Raw genomic sequence first — 23872 nt, 5'->3', positions numbered from 1 at the left:
CCTCGTCCTGTTTGCTCTAGAGAAGGACTTCAGAGGCAATGAGGACGCACAGAGAAAACCAGCATTTGTAGAAACAATTTGTCTCTGAGGAAGGGGAATGTTCTGCATCTAAAATAAAATAAAAATAAACAACAAAATAAAATATTCATACAAATTTTATTTTCACTTGAGAAAGTATTAACAAAAGGGAATGAATTAACTCATAAACTTTGAGCTGCAAGGGATCAAAAATACTTGCCTGTCCTCATCTCACAGGTGTACTCTCACACACACACACACTCACACACACTCACACACACATACACTCACTAGAAGGGGGAGAGGGAGGGAGAGCTGGAGATCCACTTGATCTAGGAACAACTTTCTGCATAAAACTGGAAAACCCAAGGAGACGAGAAAAAAATCTATTAATCTGAATTTATACGGGTATTATTCCAACTACAGAATTTGATGGCAGATAAAAAATATCTGCCTAAAAATCTAGAAGAGATGGAATAAGTAAGGATGGATCTCTTTGTGAAGACAGCAGAGTGAGACAGGGCCCAGGGAAGGAGGGGAGCCCCGAGCTGGGAGGGTGACCTTGCTCACTTTGGAGACCTGCCCAACTTTCACTCAGAGCCTGACTCAGGTGTGGCAAGCAGTGGCAGAGCTGCTGGGCTTACCTCCACAGAAGGAGGCTGAGCTCAAACAAACAAACAAACCAACACCAGAGCTTTGGCAGGGGCCTGTGGGCTCCTGCTTTGTACTGATTTTTGTTTGAAGTATATATTCTTGTATGCAGAAAATTCTTTTTCCTGGACTTTATATCTGCTTGAAATTTGAGTCTGTTATCAATTGATGTCTTCAGCAAATCTGCTTCCCTTTACTTTGCTCTCATATGCTCACTGTTGGCTTATTTGTTAACTCCACAGATGGCGTCACATGAGGTTGGCCCTGGAGCACTCTCTCCATCCATTGGCTTAACAGTGTATTCCTTGATATGCCAGAATAAAGGAGGCATCCCAAGCAAGGGATCACTGCCACTCCCCTGGCCACACCCAGTGGTGTAAGAATGCAAACTCTTTCTACTGTTAAGAACATATTCCTGGAAGTTCTAGGAGAATCATTTTCACGTAGGCAATAATGGGAGAGAGAGCTGGTAATCAGTTCCTAGGGAAGGGGAAAAGCCACCCATTCTTTGCCCCACTGACTTGGTACAAGTCCTCATGACAAAAGGCATGTGCTTGCATTACAATGTAGACATACAAGTGACACAGGAAAACTGAGCACCATCAGACTGGAAGAACTTGGGCCAGAACTTTGGAATCCTGCAGTGCCTCTGAAGGTTTTGAAACACTCCAACCATGAAGCTCTCAGATTTCAATTGTGTGTCAAAATGCACTCCTTTGTTGCTGGTGGGACTGCAAATTGGTGTAACCACTCTAGAAAGCAGTATGGAGAATCCTCAGAAAACTTGGAATGGAACCACCATTTGATCCAGTTCTCCCATATGCCCAAAGGACTTAAAATCAGCATACTATAGTGACATGATCACATCAATGTTTATAGCAGCTCAACTCAGAAGAGCTAAACTATGAAACTGATTAGATGCCCTCCAATAGAAGAATAAATAAATAAAATGTCATACACACACACACACACACACACACACATATACACAATGGAATATTACTCAGCCTTAAAGAAGAATGAAATTATGGCATTTGCTGGTAAATGGTTGGAGCTGGAGAATATCATGCTAAGTGAAGTAAGCCAATCCCAAAGAACCAAAGGCTTAATATTTTATTTGATATGCAGAAGCTAATTCACAATGGGGGTGGGGGTGCTAGGGAAGAATAGAGGTACTTTGGATTAGACAGAGAGGAGTGAAGGGAGGGGAGGAAGTATGGGAATAGGAAGAAAGAAGGATAGTAGAATGAATCGGACATTAATACCCTATGTGCATATATGACTACATGACTGATAGAATTGTACATCATGTACAACCCAAAGAATAAGAAGTTAAAGTCCATTCATATATGATGTGGCAAAGTCCATTCTACTATAATGAATAATTAGAACAACAACAGCAATAACAACAAACAATGTCAGCAACAATAATAACACTGTAGCATACTCCAAGCAGTATGATTGTAAATCTTATTTTGAAGAAACTGAAACTACTGTCTTCCCTAGCCCTTCCACGCACTTCTTCAGCCCTACTGGTTCTTGTCTTTCCAACTAGAATGGCAAATGCCACAGGCTTCTCTGCATCTGCAACTTGCAGATGTAGTTCATGCAGATTCTCAGTCTCTATAATCACCCAAACCAAATACACACAGTGCATCACATATGTGTATATAGTCCTATATATAAGATCTCTTTCTGGTTCCAGATTTCTGGGGAGTACTAATATACCCAACTACACACAGAAGGATTTATCAGATAAGTTAATAAAAAGCAACGTTAAATGCATGATAGGTCACTTATTGTTGCAGAAGGGACTTACAAATTTGGAAATGTAAAAAGTAAAATGAAATCTGTAATGTGGGACTAGGATCAGCCTGGACTCAGGCCTGTACCCATGGGTGTATACATATGTGCAAAGAGATCAGCACGGGTATATGTATTCATGTGTTATTGCTGTGTTAACTGAGTGTGCCTTCAGCTTCAATGAACACACACAATCTTGGAACTTGTCTTCCAAAAGCCATTCCCCAATGAAAGGAAGCAGGGATCCCCTTTCCAAGCTGATGCAGGAAAAGAGCTGGACAAATGTGAAACACACTGAGGTGCTACAAAGCCAGACAGCACACAGAAATGACAATGATCATCTCTCCTGATATGGAGGTGTCTCTTGGGAAAGTTTGACCAATTCGAGCACAAATATTCATTATTCTAATGATGATTTTAATCCATCAAATAAAAATTAAAATCTAATTCCTTTGAGATGTAAATAAATATGTCAGAGAATTAAAATAAATTCTGCAAGCATCAAGGTGTTTACATAATCTAATCTGATACAAAATTCTTACTGAATAATCAGGGGACTTCAGAGTTGACTTTTCAGTAGAGAAGCCTGACCAACACTACCATATGATCAAAATGAATGTCCTCAGCAATGGATGAGTGAAAATCCTGCTGTCTCTCAGGCTGCAAGGGGGAAAAATACCATCATTTCCTATCAAGGGTGCCTGATATGAGTCTTCATGTGAGGCGACATCAAACAAACCCAGGCACCACCTGGGGACACTGCCCCATCACCAACTTGTCAACAGCTTGGAGGACAGGTGAGGATTCCAGGGCTTCTCCAAAGTGAAAGATCAGGTGAGATGGAAACTAAGCACAAACTGTCCTCTTTTGTCAAAAAGACACTGGGGCATTTGTAAACTGACCAGGGTCTGAGGGCTCCTTGGCAGCAGCGTCTCCCTGCTGAGGTCTTGACTTTGCTGGCTGTCCTGTGGTCACACAGAAGGCTGTTTTTATAGGAATTAACATTAGATATTTTCAGAATAATGGGGATTCAGAAGATAATCTAATCTTGGATGATTTAGGAGAAATTACGTTCTCTATCATACATTTCCCAGTTTTTTGCATATTTGGGATTATTTCAAAATAGATTTTTTTAAAATAGAAGAAGCTAGGTAACACAAGTTTATCTTAATTATTTCATATTATCTCAATTTTTCTTGCTTTAGTCTTTTAAAAAAGTATTTTAAAAATATTTACTTCGGTAGGATGAACTTTAACTTAGAAATAAAACAGTCAGATACATAAAAATTAATCATATAGTTCAAACCAGTGTCAAGACATTGTTAATGTTTTTTGAATAATCCAATGGAATATCAATGACCAAGTTCACTGTTAATGAAAACTCATTCCTACAAATTTGCAAGACAAACAATACTAATTATTAAAAAAAAGGGAAAGCCATGAGAGGGGGATTTTTTCGTATCTTGATTATCTACAACATATTTAAGCAAAAGAAAAGCAAAATTAATTCTAAGGCAAGGTGGTTTTATTTTTTTTTCTGGAAACCAAAGTCTCGTGTGCTTGGAACCTCAACATGCACAGTATGTTAGCATAATGCAGGTTCAGTGCTGGTGGGAGGGTAACTTGTGGCATATGTATGTTCAATTATAAAAAGAACTTATATAAAGATTTATATAAGAGACCTTAGAAATGTGACACAAATATTTTGGATATTGTTAAAAATGAATATATGCATTAGATCCCTTTTGATATTTATATCCCAAGAACCAAAGTAGGTTTAGTCAGCATGCGCTGTGTTAGAGATTCTAAGTTTGAAGAGGGTGTGCTGAAAGAAGATGGAGATTCTGAAGGAGTCAAGATTAGGTGTGGCCTCCCGTGTTGTGTGTGAGGAGAAGACGGCATGGAGATGCTGCACATGGGTGGCTACATGAAGTACACAAGCCAGAGAAGCTCTAGGGCAACTTTCAGCCATTCAATGGCCGCTGTGGCAAACTCATGGGCTTTGTCTTCTTCCTAGGTCAACATCAAAGGCTGAGCTTACATGTCGTGTGCATGTTCTGCACACAGCTGTTTCCTCATGGCTTGCTAGCTACAAATACTGATAAAGTGAGGAGGTAAGAAATGTTGGTCTCCGTGCACACCACCTTGGAGAAATCTCTCTCTGCTGATCGGCTTCATCAGCTAAACACAGGTCACATCTTTTATTTCTAGTTTAGTTTTTGCTTCAATTCCTCTTGACATGCTCTTGCACTACAGTTACAGGATAGAACTCTCTAAGGCATTTTAATTCACATGATATAAGCTATGCCAGTCATACTATAAAGTGAACCTTGAGGTCAAATTAAAATGTAACAGGAAAAGGCACTCTTTGTACCAAATCAACTAACTTGGCAAAAATAATACCCTGACTTTTGCAGGAATCTGTGGCCTTCTTCCCTCAGATGATGCCCTCTGTGTGGTCAAGGAGAAGTAGGGAAACAAACACCTGGCTCTCTGTACTTTGAGTGGAGCAGTGTGGACCCTATCACCATTCTCAGGAGAAATGCATGGATCATAAAGGAAGTGGAAGCTACATTCACATGGTTTTAAGGCAGTGCAGACATTTACACTTGACCCTAGAGGAGGGGGTACCTGATACCCACTAGACCCCTTGGCGTTGTTTACTGTCATCCCTGGGCACTGCTTTCACTTGGTCACTATTCTGAATAAAGACTTGTTCAGCAGAGAGTGGCAGACCACAGGAAATCCTGCTGTCAGCTACCCCTGGGACATCTTTCCATCTTACACTTCACTGCCAGTCTCAGATGACATCTGCGTGACACTGAATCTTTTCCACGAGTTCTAAAATTGGCAGGGGAAGTGAAAATGTGTATCATCAAGATGACATGCTGGGTGGACAGGACCACTGGGCACAGGGATGACAAGGCTGCCCGAGAGAAGTGCAAATCAGCATGGCCCCCGGCCTGGGCTCCTCTGCAGGGCTTCTGTGTAGGCTGTTTACATGGCACTGGATGATTTCAAAGGATAGTGACACAGAGACCTTATTTAATAGAATGGAGCTACCTGTGGTATAATCCCTATTTTAAAATTTAAAACAAAATAAGTAAACACATAAACAAAAAAAATCAAAATTGACTGGTCTGAGGTCAACATTTTCCGTGTGGCATCTCAATTCACCTACATTTTGTTCCTTGATTCTTTCCTCTGAGACAGAGTAGTGTGTGTATGTGATTTGGCCATCATGTCATTTGGTTTTCCTTCCTTGACACGCACATGTGAACACACACTGATTGCCAGGCTCCTGTGTCAGGTCCATGTTTGTTTTCCTCCTGGGTGAAAGCATCCTCCAAGGTCTCTAGTTCTTACCTGTTTCAGAAAGATCAGTCTATGTCTCAGTGTGCCTCTCTCTATCTCAGATAGACAGCAGATTGTCTCAGGATTATAAGTCACCCTGTGCTGCTTCCACGGCTGTAAAATTGAAAAAGTGACTTAAGTTACCCATTTTTTTTCTCAGCTTGTTTGTTTTATCAGTATAAATGTCTACAGGCCAGAATCAATGATATGAGAATAAACAACACCTCTAATCTCTTTTGTTGCTATCACTTTATCATTTCAGGCTTCAAAAAGGAATCGGTTTCTTTCTCATTTCTTTTCCTCTTTAATAAAATCTTGACAGCTCAAACAATGTGTTATAAAACTTTGAAAATAGATTAAAAGTATCTATTTTTACTGAGTCCCTCCTAAGCATCATCTACAGACAAAACCATCACTAACTCTTCCTCGTTTTTACATCAAAAGTTTGAAAACTTCTTTGTACACATCTTCAAAAATCTGATGATTTTCAGTGCGGATAGGGGAAAATCCGCACTGAATTAAGGATGGGGAATCTTTGTAATAACAAATATTTCAAATATACGTGATGTGGAGTAAAATTACCTTGATTTTTATCAATTCAGGTAATAGTAACATTTCTTAGCAGACACTTGTAGAACTGTGTGCTTTAATATTCATTAGGCAAACGATGTGGAGGAGAACCTTGATTTGTGTGTTAAAAGGTCTATGTATTTTATAAAATTTGAATTTTTTTCAAATTATGAATCATGGATTACAAACTGCATTTATATTTGTTGGAAGTACGTGTAAAATTTAGGTTTTATTTTCTTATTATATAAGTATAACTTATAAGGATGTGAACAATTTATGAGGTAGATCCTCAAGACAACAACCCACTTGCATGGGTCTTTCTGAGGCTCAGGGATGGACAACTTGTTTGTGTAGTTACATGTTAATAAAATCTCCAAAAGCAAAATACTTTATGAGCATCACTGTTTCTTTCCATTCTATCGCCTTATCCCTTGAGTGACAGAGGTGGCCAGGAGTGGCCGCAGTCCTTTCTGGATGCTGCTTCTGGCAGGTTGAGTGGGGACATTTGGAGGGATATAGTGGTGGTTTTCAGTCACTGCTGTGGATGACGGTTTACTTATTGCTAGAAAAAGGTTTGAGATGATGGATGCACCAATCATCCTAACTACTAGACCATTACACAATGCAAACATGTATTGAATCATATTAGAATTTATCAGAATTTATGTATTTGCAGAGTATGACCTGTAACCATGCTATAAAAAAAGAAAAGAAAAGAAAGAGAAAGAAGGAGAAGAAAAAGAAAAGAAAAGTGAATGTATTTGTAGCAGCTCAGCTACAGAAGAATCTGGTAAAATTTTCTCAAATATATCAAGATTATAATTACTAATTGAATTTAAAAAATTAATCAATGGGCAAAAAATACTGAATTATCTTTTTATTATCTCTATGCAAAATATCACAGTTGTTATTTTGTTTTATGAAATGTGGTCAAAGTTTATTTCTCTAAAAATTAAGGAAGCATGTAGGGTTTATTATGCAGTTAATTAATGAAATAGGATCTTCTATGTATTATCATTTGTGGTGGTTTTCAACATTCATTATCTGCTTTTTTTTTTTGATCTGGTGTGTTGTTTATGTTTTTTATTCATGGGTTTTTCTCTTTCTGAAAAAATCCTGATGTCCACACAGCAAAGTCCACAGTCCCTGATGTTCATCTGCACTGTGCCCTGTGCTATATTCCTCTTCCTCTTTTTGGAGTGGATCAGTTGTTTCTGTGATGGGATTTATTTTCTGTTTCACAAATACAATGTGAAACCCTAATATCTCTGTAATGCTTCTAATTTTAGAAATTTAATGGCTTCACAATTTGTGAAACAGAAGATAAAGTGATTTTCCTTAAAATTGAGAGAACAAAAATTAAAGAAGCATTAACATTAAACAACAACCACAAATAAAGCCATATTTAATGCAAAGTTATACTGACATACTAAAGAAGAAATGTAAGTTCTTTTTTTAGAAAATCAATAATATGAAGTAACTGAAGGAAACTATTGCAGGATGATCATGGCTTAAAAATCACAAAAACGTGCTAAGAATTGTGTCCTAAAAGTATTTCATGCAGAGAAGCAACACAATATAGTTCCTTGATAATCATTATATGCCACCTGAAATTTAATTCATCAGAAAAATTTTAATACATTTTAAAGTATACCTTTTTACTTATTTTTGAGTGTGTTTTTAAATGGTACCTAAAACCTGCAAATTATAAAATTGTTAAATACATGTTATTTAAGTAAAAAATCATGTTAGAAAACGTACTAAAATTACTAAAGCAAAACATAATCATTTATATATAATGGCATAAAACATTTTTTTGAAAGCTTGCATTGACTTTAAAATAGCTAAACCTTTATACATTTTGATGTTTATTATAAAGTAGGTGATAGTCACTGCTTAAATATATATTCATTGAATTATCTTGACTCTCCAATTAAAAATAAATAAGCTTTCAAATTTTATCTTCATAATGCATTTCCTTAAAATGATGAAAGTATTGAGTTATTGTCATTTCAAGGATTCCTGAATCCTCAGGGTCTTAGAAAACATGTCCTAATCTCTTCATTCATTTTGTTAGACTGAACTATGGATGCTTTGGTTGTATAGTTTGTGAAGGAATAAATCATGTTTAAATGAGATAATTTAGATAGATAAAAATAATTCAAAGGAGTTAAAGAAAGAACATGAAAATTTAGGGACAATTTCAGTTAAAAATCAACAGCAACAACAACAACTTTTTATCTAGATCTTTATTCCAGACCTAAGAACACAAAACTTAATTCAACCAGGAGTGTGGCAGTGGAACAACAGATCTTTGAAAGGAATCTAACAAATTTCCATATAATTTATACCACATTAAAGACAAAGCAAATGGTCAGTTCTTTGCATTTTGGAAAAAGTCCTGCTAGATTTGCACATGAACATTTAAAATGAAACTTGCAGAGTTCTCTTTCGTTGGCATCTTCTGAACTGTCAGTTTGGCTAACCTTTGTCTGCCTGTCACTGAGTTCCCGTGATTAAATGTGAAGATTATAATCATTAGCCATGCCAGGGGTTCACTGTGGGTGGAATTTGATGTGTGCATGACATTCTGTTTATACGATAAAGTCAAAATCAGACTTCATCTTTTCTAGCTCAGCACCCAGAGGTCTGTAGGTTAGCTACAGGCTTGCATTTCCTGACCATGTGGTAAATACTGCCTTCACATTGAATAGAGAATGTCACCAACATCCTGTAATCTCTGCTTCCTGTTAACTGGGTTATACAGGTATCTGGCATCACAGAAGCAACTCATTTGATAATCTTCATCTATTTTTATATATTTTCTAAGTAATTTTAGCCATGAAGCAATTTTGGGGAAAAGGATTTTATAATTTCATTTTTCATGTTAAACCGTTGTTATGAACGGGAGTAGCAACAGGAATGTTGGGTTAGGGCACTGATAAAATTACCAAGCAAGAAATGAGCATAGAGCATATGTAGTTTTAGTGGCTGAGTAATAAAGTAATTTTTGTCCAAGGAAATGCTCAATCTTTTGCAGTGGATACAAATGGCAAAAGCCCACAGAATAAACTCAAACCTCCTAAGTTTATAGACCTCCAGAAACATGGTCACCAAATTCCATCATATTTCAAAGAGAAAAAGCAGACTCCCTCGATAAGCTACATTTAATTTTCATTTTATGAGATCATTTCAGGCTTTAGTAATAGGTACAGTAAATTAAGGTAGCCATAACCAAAACCAAGTCATTTGGAATCACTTCCCTTTGAATGGATAATCAATACAAAAAATGTTTTTTTTTTTACCATCAAGCCACAATTGACAACTTCAAGTAACACCCCAAACTTGCTCCTCAAGGATGACTTTGAAGTGAAAAGTCATCAGATGTTTGGTCATGTGGCTCCAAAGAGTTGTGGGCTTAGGGGTCTTATGGAAGGAAGGAGCCCCTTCAAGGCACACATACTGATCTTTACTGAGGTTCAGATTTTTAAAACAATAGACAGGACCACAACTGCAGTGAGAAAACACGGGGGCTGCTGTGAAACACAATATGATGATCATGTGTTCAGATAGTCACCACGACAAAACGGCTTGAAGAAATAATGACAATATTTAAGACTGTAAATTACAGCTGCCAAGCACTAATTAAAACCAGCGGATCTCTGCAAGATGAGACAATCTGAAAGAGCATTCAGTGGGCTCCTCTGTCACTGCCGCAGGAGGCTGCCCCGCTGCTGGGTCCCCTCTGGCCTTCTGTACTGCTTTCCTGCCGCGGCTCCTCTCCATGGTTCCCCAAGGCAGCTCTGCAGCGGGCCTGCTTTGTTTCTTCCAGGTCCTACCTGGAGACAGGACCCCAACCTCTCTAGTCACTGCCGCTGCTCCTTCTCCATGCTGGCCTCCAGGCCACAAGTGCAGGAGTCAGGGTCAAGGAAGCCATTCTGCAAAATTCCTGTAACCAAGACAAGTGCTTTCTACGGAAATGAAACTCTGACCCAAAGACATCATCTCATGGGACTGCCATTATCCCAGCACACCCCTGGAGAAAGGTAGTGTGCCCTCCTCAGCCCACCACCTGAGTGTATTTGGTACACCACGAAAGAGCAGGGGTACCTCAGGGATATACAAACCTGGGACTGGGTCAAGTGGGAGAGATTCAGGGGTCACTCCCCAGTACTCATGGCAGCATGAGCACTTGCACTCAGTGCCTGCCATCAGTCAGGCACAATTCAAAGTGCTTTACACATATTAACAAATTTAATCACCAAAAAACTTTATAAGTTTTTTTTTAATCCTTATTTACATAGATGATGAAACTCAAAAACAGATAAGTTAATTAACTGCCCACAACACAGGGCTAGAAGGACAATCAGAACACAAAGGCAAGAGTCCATTCCTGGAGCCAGCCCTCAGAGCAACTCCAACACAGTGTCTTTCAGTGCACTGGAAATATCACCAAGCATTATAACCAATGCTTTGGTATGGTCCAGTGTGTTTTTATTCTGTTATTGTTATGTCTGTGTGATCAAGAATAAACTTCCTTTACCAGAAAATTTAGCATATTCAAATAGTATCATGAAATTTCCACTTTAAAATCTGTCAGAAAACCAACAACCTGTTCATTTTCAAGGGTTGTCATACCCTGAGAGTAAAGACAGAGAAGGAGATGAGAAGACAAATAAAAGAAAACAGAATGGAATAAGCACAGATATTCAGAATTGTGTCTACGAGAAGGTCCACGTGTGGTGTGCTTCTATATTTGTGCAAGAGTTATGTGGAAAGGTTGTTTCAAAACTAATGATGTCTACTTCAGAAAAGGCAGAATGGATTTTGTCTCTGCTTTAATTTTTTTTTTTTTAATTTTAATGGACATTTGGTCCTATGAAAAACTCCTTTAATAACATGAAAACCGTAATGAGACAGATCATCCAGATGTTGGAGATACGGACCCTGGAAAGTAGGGATGAGCAAAGATTGAGACTTTAAGACCAATAACCTGTTCTAAGTTGAAAACACTTGCAAACTCAAAAAAATAAAGACTTAATATTAAATTGCTCTAGTGGGATTTCTACCAAATGTTAGCCAAATTAGCCCACAGCTTTGATGACCACTATAAATGGCTTTTAATTGATGCAGGACAGCAACCTGAGTGCTTCCCTTGCCCTTGCGACTGACCTCCATTCTGATTTCTGTCAAGTAAACATTTACTGTTACTTTAATCAGGACTTGTGATCAGGTAATACCCCTCCTTAGGCACATGCCTCCTTTCTCCCAGGTTGGAGCATAAGCCGCACAGTTTTCTGACTATTTTACAAATCATCTTTCCTGGGTCTTAGTCCAGGTCTCATTTGTTTTCTGCTAAGCCTCTAACTTACCAGAACCTTGACCTCCAAGACAGGTGGGGGTTCCCATTCGGACTCCGAGGTTGGCTTTTTGTTTCCAATCTCTTAATGTCGCTGTTTTCCCATCACAGAGACCTGGATATTAAATCAAGGTCTTATTATGTTTTCCCACTTTTCACTTATATATATACTTCACAGGGAAAGCCTGGGACATCTCCTCTGTGTCTAAAGCAAGCTGACCAAGGACATCAATTACAATTAGCCACCTGCGATCTTGAAAACACCATGCACTTTTGGAGCTCTCCATCCGATGTTCTCTGTGTTTCCACATCTTTACTCAGTTTCCTTGGCTCCCTCTTTTCTCCCACTTTCTCACCACAGATTTCCTTCCTCATTGCTGAAGGCGAGACTTTTCCTTTTCTCCTTCAACCCACACCTCCACGATCTCACTTTCCACTCAAATATCTTACTAAAATTTTCCCCTCTAAAGAATCCCTTCTTCTTCTCCCACCACCCCCCCCCCGGGGGGAATATTGATGTGTTTCTAAGTTCTATTTTTCCCCACTCCAGTTCTGAAACACATGGAGGATTGATCCCAGGTGGTGCACCCCATGGCAGAATACACTGGGGGCCCATATTGCTTTCTTATCTCAGGGCTCACCACCTCACCTTCTCAATGGTTCCCTCAGACCAATCTGTCCCCAAGACACCTGCAGCCAAGGGACATTTCTGTGTCACTATGGTGGTGGTTTTATCCCCTTCGTCAAGGGTGCCCCCCATCTGGGAACAGGCTCAACCCCTCACACGCAGACTTCTGTCTTAGAAAAATCCATTTCACTCTCCTTCACCTCGCCCTGCTGCACTTCCACTCCTACCAGAGCTGTTGGTGCCTCTGTTCCTCTCAGCCCTTCGCTTCTTGGGACATCTTCTTCTGAAATTGTCTCTTGCTCAATCACCGTTTTCACACAGTAGTCATGATGGGATCCATCTAGAGCCTCGTGTCTTCTTTGAAGTCTATGACACTTCATGCCAGTTTGATTTAAGCCTCCTTTTCCTGTGTTCATTGAATGCCACAAGCATCTAAAACTCAGCCAAATATACTTATTTTTCATATTTGTAGGTCTGCTTTCTGAACACAGAGGAATTTTTAATCCAAATATCTAAGATTGAGCAGCTATAGGCTCAGTAAACATTAATTCATAAATTAAAAATTTAAATTCAATACTGTTAATGAATATGCATTTGAAAATCAACTACCTTGATAAATAATTAAGTCAAAAATCAATACAGTCTTTCTTTATATAACATCATAATACCAGATATAAATCAATTTTACCTAGAGTTATCTAATTTTCTAGTAAATTGTGACTTTCAAAATTTAAGCTTTTTACATGAAAGTATTTCATTTCATTAACATGTAGTATAAGAAGTGGTCTTATTATCTGTAACAAATTTTTATACTATTATCTTTAGCATGCCTAATCAAATAGTAGCATTATTTTTGAAATCTGGATTATCCTAAAAAAAATCCAATATTTTTCTAGGACTAGCACTTCCTTTTATGCAAAAGCAATCTCATAGACTGGGAAATAAGAGACCCGGTTTTGGTTTCAACATACTGTGCTTGCATAAGTCAGTATGGAAAGTGTAAAAGGAGAGACCAGGAGCAAATAATTCATAAAGTTGTTCTCAGTTCACATTTTGGTAGTATTTTTTTTCCATCTTAGATTGGCCACAGTCTGGCCATGTCTGAAACACTTATTCCTTGGCCACTTCCTGGGATAAGTAGTCTGGCCTCTATAAAAGATCTTTGGAGGACACTCAGCATTTGTGGTAGTAGCTCCATCTTTGAACTTGAACACTGTCTGGCTGGAGAGAGAATCTTGTTTTGTGGTGCCACTTATCTTCCATTAGAATTTTTACTTAGTGCTTCTCAAACTTTGAGTCAGTTTGTTTGGATTATGGAGTCGGTTTTCACTAGTTACCAGCAAAGGAACCTTGGATAACCTACATAAATGTTCTCAGCTTCAAGGAAATGTTCCTATAAAATGGACTATTAATAGTTCAAAGGGTTCATGGGAGGATAAGACAATATATAATTGAAAGTCCATGCCTTTCAAAAAGAAAGTGGTCAGTAATATCAATGTCCTTCTCTGCCTCTTTCTATGTATGCCCTGAGATTTTGGCCTGACTCAGGTATTACGAGTGTCTGTCACTCACCTCCCACCCTTCCCCTTTCTGGCTTTTGCTTTCATCATTGGTTCAGGGGCTTGTCCAATAATTTCCTAATCATTTATGAATTATCTTTCATACCCCATTGTTGATCATAATTGGATCCTTCTAAGACCATAAGAACCCACATGGTTAATGTTTGATAACTATAACACTTTATCACTGAAATTTTAAAAAAATCCCTCTAGAGTTATGGGTAGCATTTCTTCCATAAATTTGGTAAAATTCAGGGAAGTCAGTGAAGCAATGAAGGTTTCCAGTGGGCTAATTTTAACAGAACAGGTGTTGGACAAATGTCATCCTCTTGGGCCCTTCCTAGTCTCTCCCCTAAGCAATGTAACTGATCTTGGAACAGTAAAGATGTCAACAGTGTACTTAAACTCGTCAAGACTGTGTTTTCATGTTTCTTGGGGATATCAGAATGTTTCCTTCAGCACACCTTGGATATTGTTTGAGGGCTCATCTGAGGAATCACAGGAAGGCCTGGCTTTGTACTCAAATGACATGACAAGGCATTTACTGTCACAAATACGATACCATCACTTATGAGCAAATTGATATGCCAGTAAAGAATTACAGTTTTGGAAATCTGGCAAAACTATATTTCATTGTGAAAAATAAGAACAGGGAGAAATAGTATATTTGAAAAGTGACTTTTGACCCAGCTTCATGTCATGCATCTCATTCGACTTTTTTTTTAAAGTGGTAATAAAAAGAATATTACCTCTAAAGTATCTTAATATTTAGCATTTTATGTTGATTTGGTAAAAATATACCCAATTTGTTAGCTTTCCTTCTCTTCCTATATGTATAAGAAATGCTAATGTTCTTAAATACATAAGTACTCTTTCTGAATCGATTTTGGCAGAAAGGTTTAATTTGAATTAACTAGTGTTTTATTATTTATATGATGACAACAATGAGTTTAGCTTAGCTTATTATTTTTCTAAATTCTTAATAGTTGTGTGTCAGTCACTACAGTCATAAAACACAGAATAGACAGGATCATCACTATGTCCCTTGGTGTATAAATAATCAGATGCATTTGATCACTGAATTAATAAGCAGGAAAGCATTGCACCAGATGTACTTCAGACCAAAATAATATGGCAGAATTATGTGCTTGACGGTTTTGGAAAGTAATATTTTTTTAAAAAATTTTTCCATCATTGATGCTATGTAAAATAAAGTATATTATTTGTGGTATTTTTAATCTATTGTACATTTTCTTTGAGGATTTTATTTTTTAGCATTCACTTTTCAAATTTATTTTATTCCAATGATAGGTGTTGGCTAGCCAAGCCTGGGTGTTAGGTGCACGCATGTAATCCCAGTCATTCAAGAGGCTGAGACAGGAAGATAGCAAGTACAGGATAGCCTGGAAAGCTTAGCAAGTACCTATATCAAAGTAAAAGGTTAAGAAAGATAGTGCTGGGTGTAGCTCAGAGGTTGGGCACCCTGTATTCAATCCCCCAATACCACAAAAATATAGGCCATTAATCCATAGTGGCAAACTATTGCTTTCCTCAAAGTATTATGAATTTCTCAACTTTATATTGCCTAGAATTGTATGGTTATGTTAAGCACTCCATTCTCTTGAGAGGGTGTTAGTCTGGCATAAAATATGAAAGATTTTGTGCTAAATTTTACCCCTGGGATAATGTGGTATAATTAAGCTTTAGATTTGAGAGTAGCTTTACTCCTGTTTAAGAATTGATCCAGTGACTTAACCAAAATGTCCATATGATAGTTAAGTATAATTGACTGCTTTTCTATGAACAATTGGCTTATAATGCCTTCGCATAGCATAAAAACACATGTATATATGCACACCCAGACACTTTATTCGGTAAATCCTTTGTGTTCAGAAGATATCTGTCTAACTTCAAGAGTCTCTTTAAACAAGTTGTATTTCAAATCCCAGTATCTCAAACCAGCCATTCTTCAATTATTTGAATAAAGTACTAAAATTTAAATACAAAAGAATAAGTGAGTGTGAAATATTTTCCATTCTCTAAAAACAGTCCCTATACTAGACATGGTGGCACACATCTGTAATTTCAGCTACTCAGGAGACTGAGGCAAGAGAAATTGGAAGTTTGAGGTCACCTCAGCAACTTAGTGAGACCCTGTCTCAAAATAAAAATAAATAAGTTGATTAGTTAATTAAGTACATGGTCTCAGAATGTAGCTCAATGGTAGAACACCTGTGGGTTCAATTCTTAGTATTGCAAACAAAACAAAACCATTCAGTTCCTCATTAAATGGTATGATATACAATAAATAAATAAATAATAGTGGATTTTAATTTTATTCTCATTTCTTGGATGGTTAAGACACTAATATGTGTTGGATCTTCAGGAGAGTTATATGTCATCCAATATATGATTTGTTGACTTCCATGACTATTCATTTATTCATCATTTTTTTTATTTGTATTATTTATTCATTGCAGTGCTGGGAACTGGACACAGGTCCGCATATCTACTAGGCAAGTGCTCTAACACTGAGCTATATCACCAGGCTGACCATGAAACATTTTTAACCTTAAAAAAAATTTAATATCCATTGCTCAGAAGAATCTGCTAGCACTTGGATTAAATAAGCCCAGTGGCATCAGTCAGAAAGACAGAACCAATAGGTAGAGAGATGGAGATGCATGAGAGGGAATTTGTTGAAGTGGTTGGTTCACACGGCTGTGAAGGCTAAGAGTCACATAACGTGTTGCCTGGAAGCTGGAGAACCATTGAAGTCTGCCTCATGACTCAGTCCAAGTCCAAAGGCTTGAGCATCCCAGAGCCTAAAAACCAAGGAAGCTGATGGGTGTTGTTACTCTCAATCTGAGGCTATTAGCTAGAGAACTTAGGAGATTCTTGGCCATTATCTGAGTCCAAAAGTCAGAGGACCTGGAGTTCTGATGTTTAAGGGCTAGAGAAGAATGTTCTCTCAGTTCTAGAAGAGAGGAGACACTTTTTCCTCTTCTTTGACCCATTTAGGTGCGAAGTCAACTGTATGATTCCCACCCACAATGGGAAAAGGCAGATTTTTCTTATTCAGTCTACTGCTCCAAGTACCTGTCTCCTCTGGATACATCCAGAAATTTTGTGTTTGCATTGTTATGGGCATCCTTTAATCTGTTCAAGTGGACACATGCCATCAGATTAAGTTTGCATCTTGGTTCCAAATTTTAGTTGCAAGAAAATTACTGAACATCATTAAGCACTAACAGTCTGCTAGGGAAAAGGGATTGATAGCAAACTTATCCTCTGTTTATCTACAAATAAATGAAAAAAATAGGTGTAAATCATTTAATATAATTCACAACACATAGTAACCAATGATAAAGTTTATTATTTTATTAATTTATCTTATTTTTCACTGTATTTGAAACAACACTAGCTAAAAAATATGCCCATATCTTTTCAGAATTCATTAACTGCAAAATTCTTCCTACCTTCCCTCTTTTCAAATGAAGTACACTTCCAGCCTTTATGTCCACCTGAACCAGCCCTATCAAGTAATTGGTGAAGAAACACATTTGTTATGAGTTTACATTCTCTCTGTCTTGATCTAAGTTTATAAAAGAAACAGGGACAGAATGGATTAATAATATTACTCTTTACATAGTGATATTAATTATGTTGCATGACTAGATTGTTCATCATTCACCTTTATTGATAATTATTTGGAAAAAATATATCTAAACTAAAATTCTAGTCTTCATAAAATTATATTGTCAAATTTTCAATGCAAATTTCATGCTGGACTATTTATTTTTTAATCAAGAAAAATTAACCCAAGATAAAAATGATTAACATTCTAGGTATTCCAGTGGTGATGTTTATACCCAGTGAACTCATAAGAGCATTCTAACTAAAACATTAGCAACTCCTTAATCTAGGTGGCTAGGTTTATAATTAATCACAGAGATTTAATAAATATGCCTACTTTCATATTTATTTCCTAACTTTGAATTTCATGAAACCCTCCAAGAACAAGTTTAGCATTTACTTACTTTATGTAATTCTTTTTAGCAATAAACTACAACAAAAATAAAATCATGATATGATGAATATATTTTATGACCATATAATCACAAACAATGTAGTCAAATCATATCAAATAGATTTTTCTATTTGAATATTTATTTACATGCATTTATGTTCAAATAACAAAAATTTTATATCTAACAAAATAATATTTATAAAGAACTTCACTAGATTAATACTGGACTAGATTGCAATGTGTATGAAGAACAATACACGTTCACTGTGTTTAGTAGGGTATGAATTCCTAAGCCATTATGTCACCTCTGAAGATTATTTCAATTAAAGGCCACATATCACAAGCTCATCACACCTGACATATTAACCAATGGTAAAATGCTGAAAGCATTTCCTCTAAAATCAGGAACAATACCAACATACTATTCTCACCGTATCTATTCAAAACAGAAGTGGAAGTCTCAGCCAGAACAGATAAGGAGAAAGAAATATACAAGATCCAAATCAGGAGATATTAATGATTTGTTTGAGGATGACATAAACTTATGTATACAAAACCCTAAATCTCTACCCAGAAAACTATTAGAACTAATAAATTCAGTAAAGTTGTAGGATGCAAAAATTTCATATAAATTAGTATTGTTTCTATATGTTAACGAAACCTATCCAAAAGATGAATCATGAAAACAGTCTCATATAATAGCTAAGAAAAGCCTTGGAGATAAATGTCAGTAAGGCAGGGAAAGATTTGTACACCTAAAAACTGTAAAGCATCGATGGAACAAATTGAAGAAGACACAGATAAGCAGAAAGGTATGTTCATGATTAGAAGAATTAATGTTGTTAAAATGTGCATACCACCCAATGTGATCTACAGATTTGATTCAAAATTCCCAATATTTTTCACAGAAATATAAACAAATCCTAAAATATGTATAAAATTTGTGAAGAACCAAAGCAATCTGTAGCAGAGAGACTGGAAGTACCACCCTGCACAATTTCAAAATACTCCACAAAGCTTCAGTAGTGGAAAAAGCATGGTAACTGCCTAAAAGCAGATGTGCAGACCAGTGAAGCAGAAGAAGGACACCTGATATAAGTGCACACATTTACTGTCAAGTGTTTTTAACAAAAATGCCCAGAACATACAATGAGAAAAAATAGACCCTCATTTCACCACATATTTATAAGTCAACTCAAAATGCATTGAACGCTTCAATGTGAGACTCAAAACTAATATGCTACAAATAAAAAAGAAAGAAAGAAAGAAGGAAAGAAAGAAAGAAAGAAAGAAAGAAAGAAAGAAAGAAAGAAAGAAAGAAAGAAAGGGGCTGTGGATGTGGCTCAAGCGGTAGCGTGCTCGCCTGGCATGCGTGCGGCCCAGGTTTGATCCTCAGCACCACATACAAACTAAAACTAAAACAAAAATAAATAAAATAATAAATAAAAATAAAAGAAAAGAAAGAAAAGCCTTTGGAGAAAAGCTCTATGACATTAGCCCAGGCAGCGTGGCGGCTTTCTTTCTTTCTTTCTTTCTTTCTTTCTTTCTTTCTTTCTTTCTTTCTTTCTTTCTTTCTTTCTTTCTTTCTTTCCTTCTTTCTCTCTCTCTCTCTCTCTCTCTCTCTCTCTCTCTCTCTTTCTTTCTCTCTCTCTTTCTTTCTTTCTAAATCTCAAAATAGAGACAACAGAGCAAAAATTAGAATAGAATTACATTAAACTAAACTCTTCACAACAAAGGAAACAGTCAACACAGTGAAGGAGCAATCTACAAACTGCAAGAATAAATTCAGAAGACTTGTATCTGATAAAAAGTTCATATCTAAAACATAGAAGTACCCCAATAACTCAGTCAGAAATGAGCAAAAGACCTGATAGAAATTTCCCCAAAGTAGACATATAGATGGACAAAGGTATGATAACAATACCCAACATCATTAATCGTCTGGGAAATGCAAATTGAAACCAAAATTCAAATGCACAAATATTTCACATTTAAATTAGCCCTTAGAGGCAAGAGTCAGACATCCAGGTTACAAACACTTGTGTAGCTTCTTATTGTCTTTGCAATGAAGAAATTTTAAATATGGATATGTTCTTTTCTAATATGCTATTTATCTACTTTTATGTATAGGCTCTTGAATGTATGGTTATTTAGTTTCTGGCCTACAATAATTATTTTCACTAAAATTTCTTGATCTACATAATACTTTCTGCATCTATAAAACCCACAACTGTTAGAATGGCCATTATAAAAAAAATGTATAAGTGTTGGTGAGGATGTGGAGAAATGGGACCATTTGTACACTGTTAAGGGGAATGTAAATAGTGCAGCCTTTATGAAAACGGCATGGAGTTTCTCAGTCACAAGTAGGACTCCCATGGGACCCGTAAAACCTAGTACTGGATATACATGTACAGGGAAAAATCAGTGTGTGCAAGATCTAGTTCCACTACTGTGCTCAAAAAGTTTCCATCTACAGATTAATGGAAAAAGAAAATGCAATATACATCCACAATAGAGAAGTGTTCAGCTTTAAAAAAAGGATATCCTGTCATCTGGGACAACATGAATGAACCTGGAGGACATTAGGTTAAGTGAAATGAGTCAGACACAGAGAGACAAATACCACAGGATCTCAGGCACATGTGGAATCTAACAATCCTGGACTCATAGAAGCAGAGGGTGGAATAGTAGTTACCAGGGGCTTCAAGTGCTGAGGTTGGGGAGATATTGGTCAAATGATAAAAAACTTGTAGACAGGAGGAATAAGTTCAGGAGATCTATGGTACACTGTGGTGATGAGTGTAGTTGATAAAAGTATATGGCATAGTTGAAAATTGTTACTAGTTTTAAGAGTTCTCATCATAAGAGTAATAACTTCATGAGGTTATGCCTGGATTCAGTCATTATACAATGTATACGTACATCAGAACATCATGTTGTACACCAAATCCACATGGAACTTCCATTCATCAATTAGAAAAAGAAAGCTACCTTTCTTGTGACTGCTAAATGAACTCTTTAAAATTAGTCACCCTTCTATTGGGAATAAATCCAATTTCCTTGACAATAAAACAGTGATTATATCTCAGTCTAGATTTCTTGTAGTGAAAGTTCCTATAAAGAAAAGTCATCCAAATAATAATCATATTTATCAAAATTCAGTGACTTAAGTGTGAAATGGAGTTAGGACCATTAGCAGTCTTTTTCAATAAAAAAAATCATGGCAAAATAGTGAAGATTTTATAATCTAAGCACAAATTCAATAAGTCCTGTATGAAAAGAAGTATTTAATTTATTTAATTTCCTAGCAAGGAGTTTTGTTATTCTCCTCTATACTGAAACCTGTTTTTCATTACTGAACTTGCCAGGACAATTCCAAACAAGTTTCCAGGTGCCTCAAATGTGTTTTTAATGTAATGTCACTCAAAACATAACTAATTACTATTTTTATTTTGAAAAAATCACACACAAAAATATTTCAAGGCAAAATTAGCTCTTATAGGCAAAATTAAGACATCCATGTCAGCAGATGTCTGGATGGTTCCTTGCCATTTTTTATAATAAAGATTATTTTAAATTTTATAAGCAGGTTATTTCAAAATCATTTTTATTATTAAGTACAAGACCTTGAATAAATATGATTATTTTGTTTCCAGTCTACAATAATTACTTTAAGATTTCTGAATTTAGATAATACTTTCAGAATCTGTGAAACTCAACTTTTGGCTTGTTTAACAGGTGCGTTGTCTTTTTGTTCCTCTCCACAGTTACATGTTTCCTTTGGAATTTCCCAGATGTTTAACTTTTCTAATCTATTACTAGGATATACTTGTGATTTATTTTATAATTTTACTTTGCTTCCTAGATCCTGATATTGCCCTCTGCATTAGGGATGCCCTTTGCTGTCTCTCACACATGATCTTCACCAATTCTACACTACATATTCACCTTCTCCTTCAAAAGCCCCAAGGAACATGAAACATGCTACCTCACATAGTTCTTGCCCTTACCCTTGAAGCTGGGGATTATCTATTGAACTAATGAGAGTGACATTCACCCCCGTGTTGTTGAGTTTAGCTCAAGCTTCTTCCCTGCCTCTCTCCTTGTTTCTCCCCTAGTGCTCCCGCATCCTTCTTAGAAACTTAACCATTCACAAAGATGATTCACCCAACATACTGGCTTATCATCTCTTGGGGCTCCTTCATGCAATCTGGATCTCAGTTACCACCATGATCCACTCTTCATTTCCCCTCACCAGCACCACTTCCCCCTTTAAATCTGATTTTAAATTAAATGTTTCATTTCATCTGACTGCATCTTTTGGCAGCTTCCTTAATTCACTGCTCCTAACAATCTTCAGTGCTTTGACACTACCTTATTTACACTGTTTCTTGATGCACCCTGGTGTCCAGATCTTCTCATATTCTCCTGACTTAGCACTATAATTGCTCTCCTGCAAATATCAAAATTTCTTCCCCTTCTCTTTCATGTTTGGTTATTTGTTTTTGTTTGCTTTTGTGGAAGGAGACATACTGACCTGTCAAAATATGACTTTTGGGCTGGGATTGTGGCTCAGCAGCAGAGTGCTTTCCTAGCACATGTTAGGCACTGGGTTCCATCCTTGGCACCACATGAAAATAATCAATCAATAAAAAGGTTATTGTATCCACCTACAACTAAAAACCAAATATTTTTTTAAAAATATATCATAGTCTCAGAAGTCCCACCAGCTACAAAGGTGCATACACTGAGGCCGTAGAATGAGACTGGGGAAGAAAGCCACAACCGTGTTGATGGACTCACCTCAAATATGTGACTGCTGACCTTGAATGTTCTCAACATCCTCAGATAACACAACTGCAGTTCTCCACTAAGTTACCTTTCTGCCCTCTGGATGACTCTCACTCCTTCTCCCCAAATCTTTAGCAACTCCTCCTCAGCCTACCTCTCAGCACAGGAATGGTGTGCCCACGCTCAGTCAAGGACCACTTCATCTCCCAACACCACTCGGACCCCTCTTTGTGGAGATGCAAGAATCCTCACTGCTCCCAGTCCAACCTCCATCCCCAGGTCTTTGGTACTATTCCCTGCTGCCTTCTTACACATTCCCTGCCACACATAGTCCTGTCCCCTCCACCTCCCAAACACCCACCATCAAGGGGTACGACGTCCCTGTCATCACAAGACTACTACCATTGCTGGATAACACCTTCCTTCTGTTAGTGATCCTCCTTCTGTCCATGTTCTATGGGACCACCAGGTCACTTTTCTAAAGTGCAAATCATCATCCCCTGCCTGACATTCTCCAAAGTCTCAGCTCTTTGTCCTGTCCTGAAGGACCCTGTGTGGTTGGATGCCTGTTTACCTTTCTGAGAGCTCTTGGTACCTTCTCCTTTCTTACCACATTCTAACCCAACTGACATCTTCCTCCTTTTCAAATATCCAGCTGTTTCCTATTAGAACATTCTACCACAGCCACCCTTTCTCTTGAAATTCCCTTGCTCCAAAATGACCCATAGCACTCGTGTTAAAATTCATGTTTCAAGTCAAAGCCCAGCTCTTCAGAAATGCTTACCTGACCATCACCCCTAAACATCATGCATGCAAGTGCTCTGGAACTCTGGACTATATAAAATAGGTACATTATAAACTAAGTATATTACTTATTTTACATTATTCATAGTATCTGTTAGTGGATGCAAATAACTTAATTATTTATTGTTTAATTTTTTTGTCTTAGCTTTCTAAAGACAATGCAAACAATGTATACAAGGAATATATCAAATGTCAGTGCTGCACACAAAATTCTCAGGGTAAGTCTGTACTATAGAACTCTCAAAATGTTAGTCAACAGACAGAACATACCAACAGCATTTAGTAAGTTATGAGCTATAACA

The sequence above is a fragment of the Marmota marmota genome, unplaced genomic scaffold (assembly GCF_001458135.2).
Source record: "Marmota marmota marmota unplaced genomic scaffold, marMar, whole genome shotgun sequence".
NCBI lineage: Eukaryota > Metazoa > Chordata > Mammalia > Rodentia > Sciuridae > Marmota > Marmota marmota.
Note: the sequence above shows the minus strand (reverse complement) of the source record.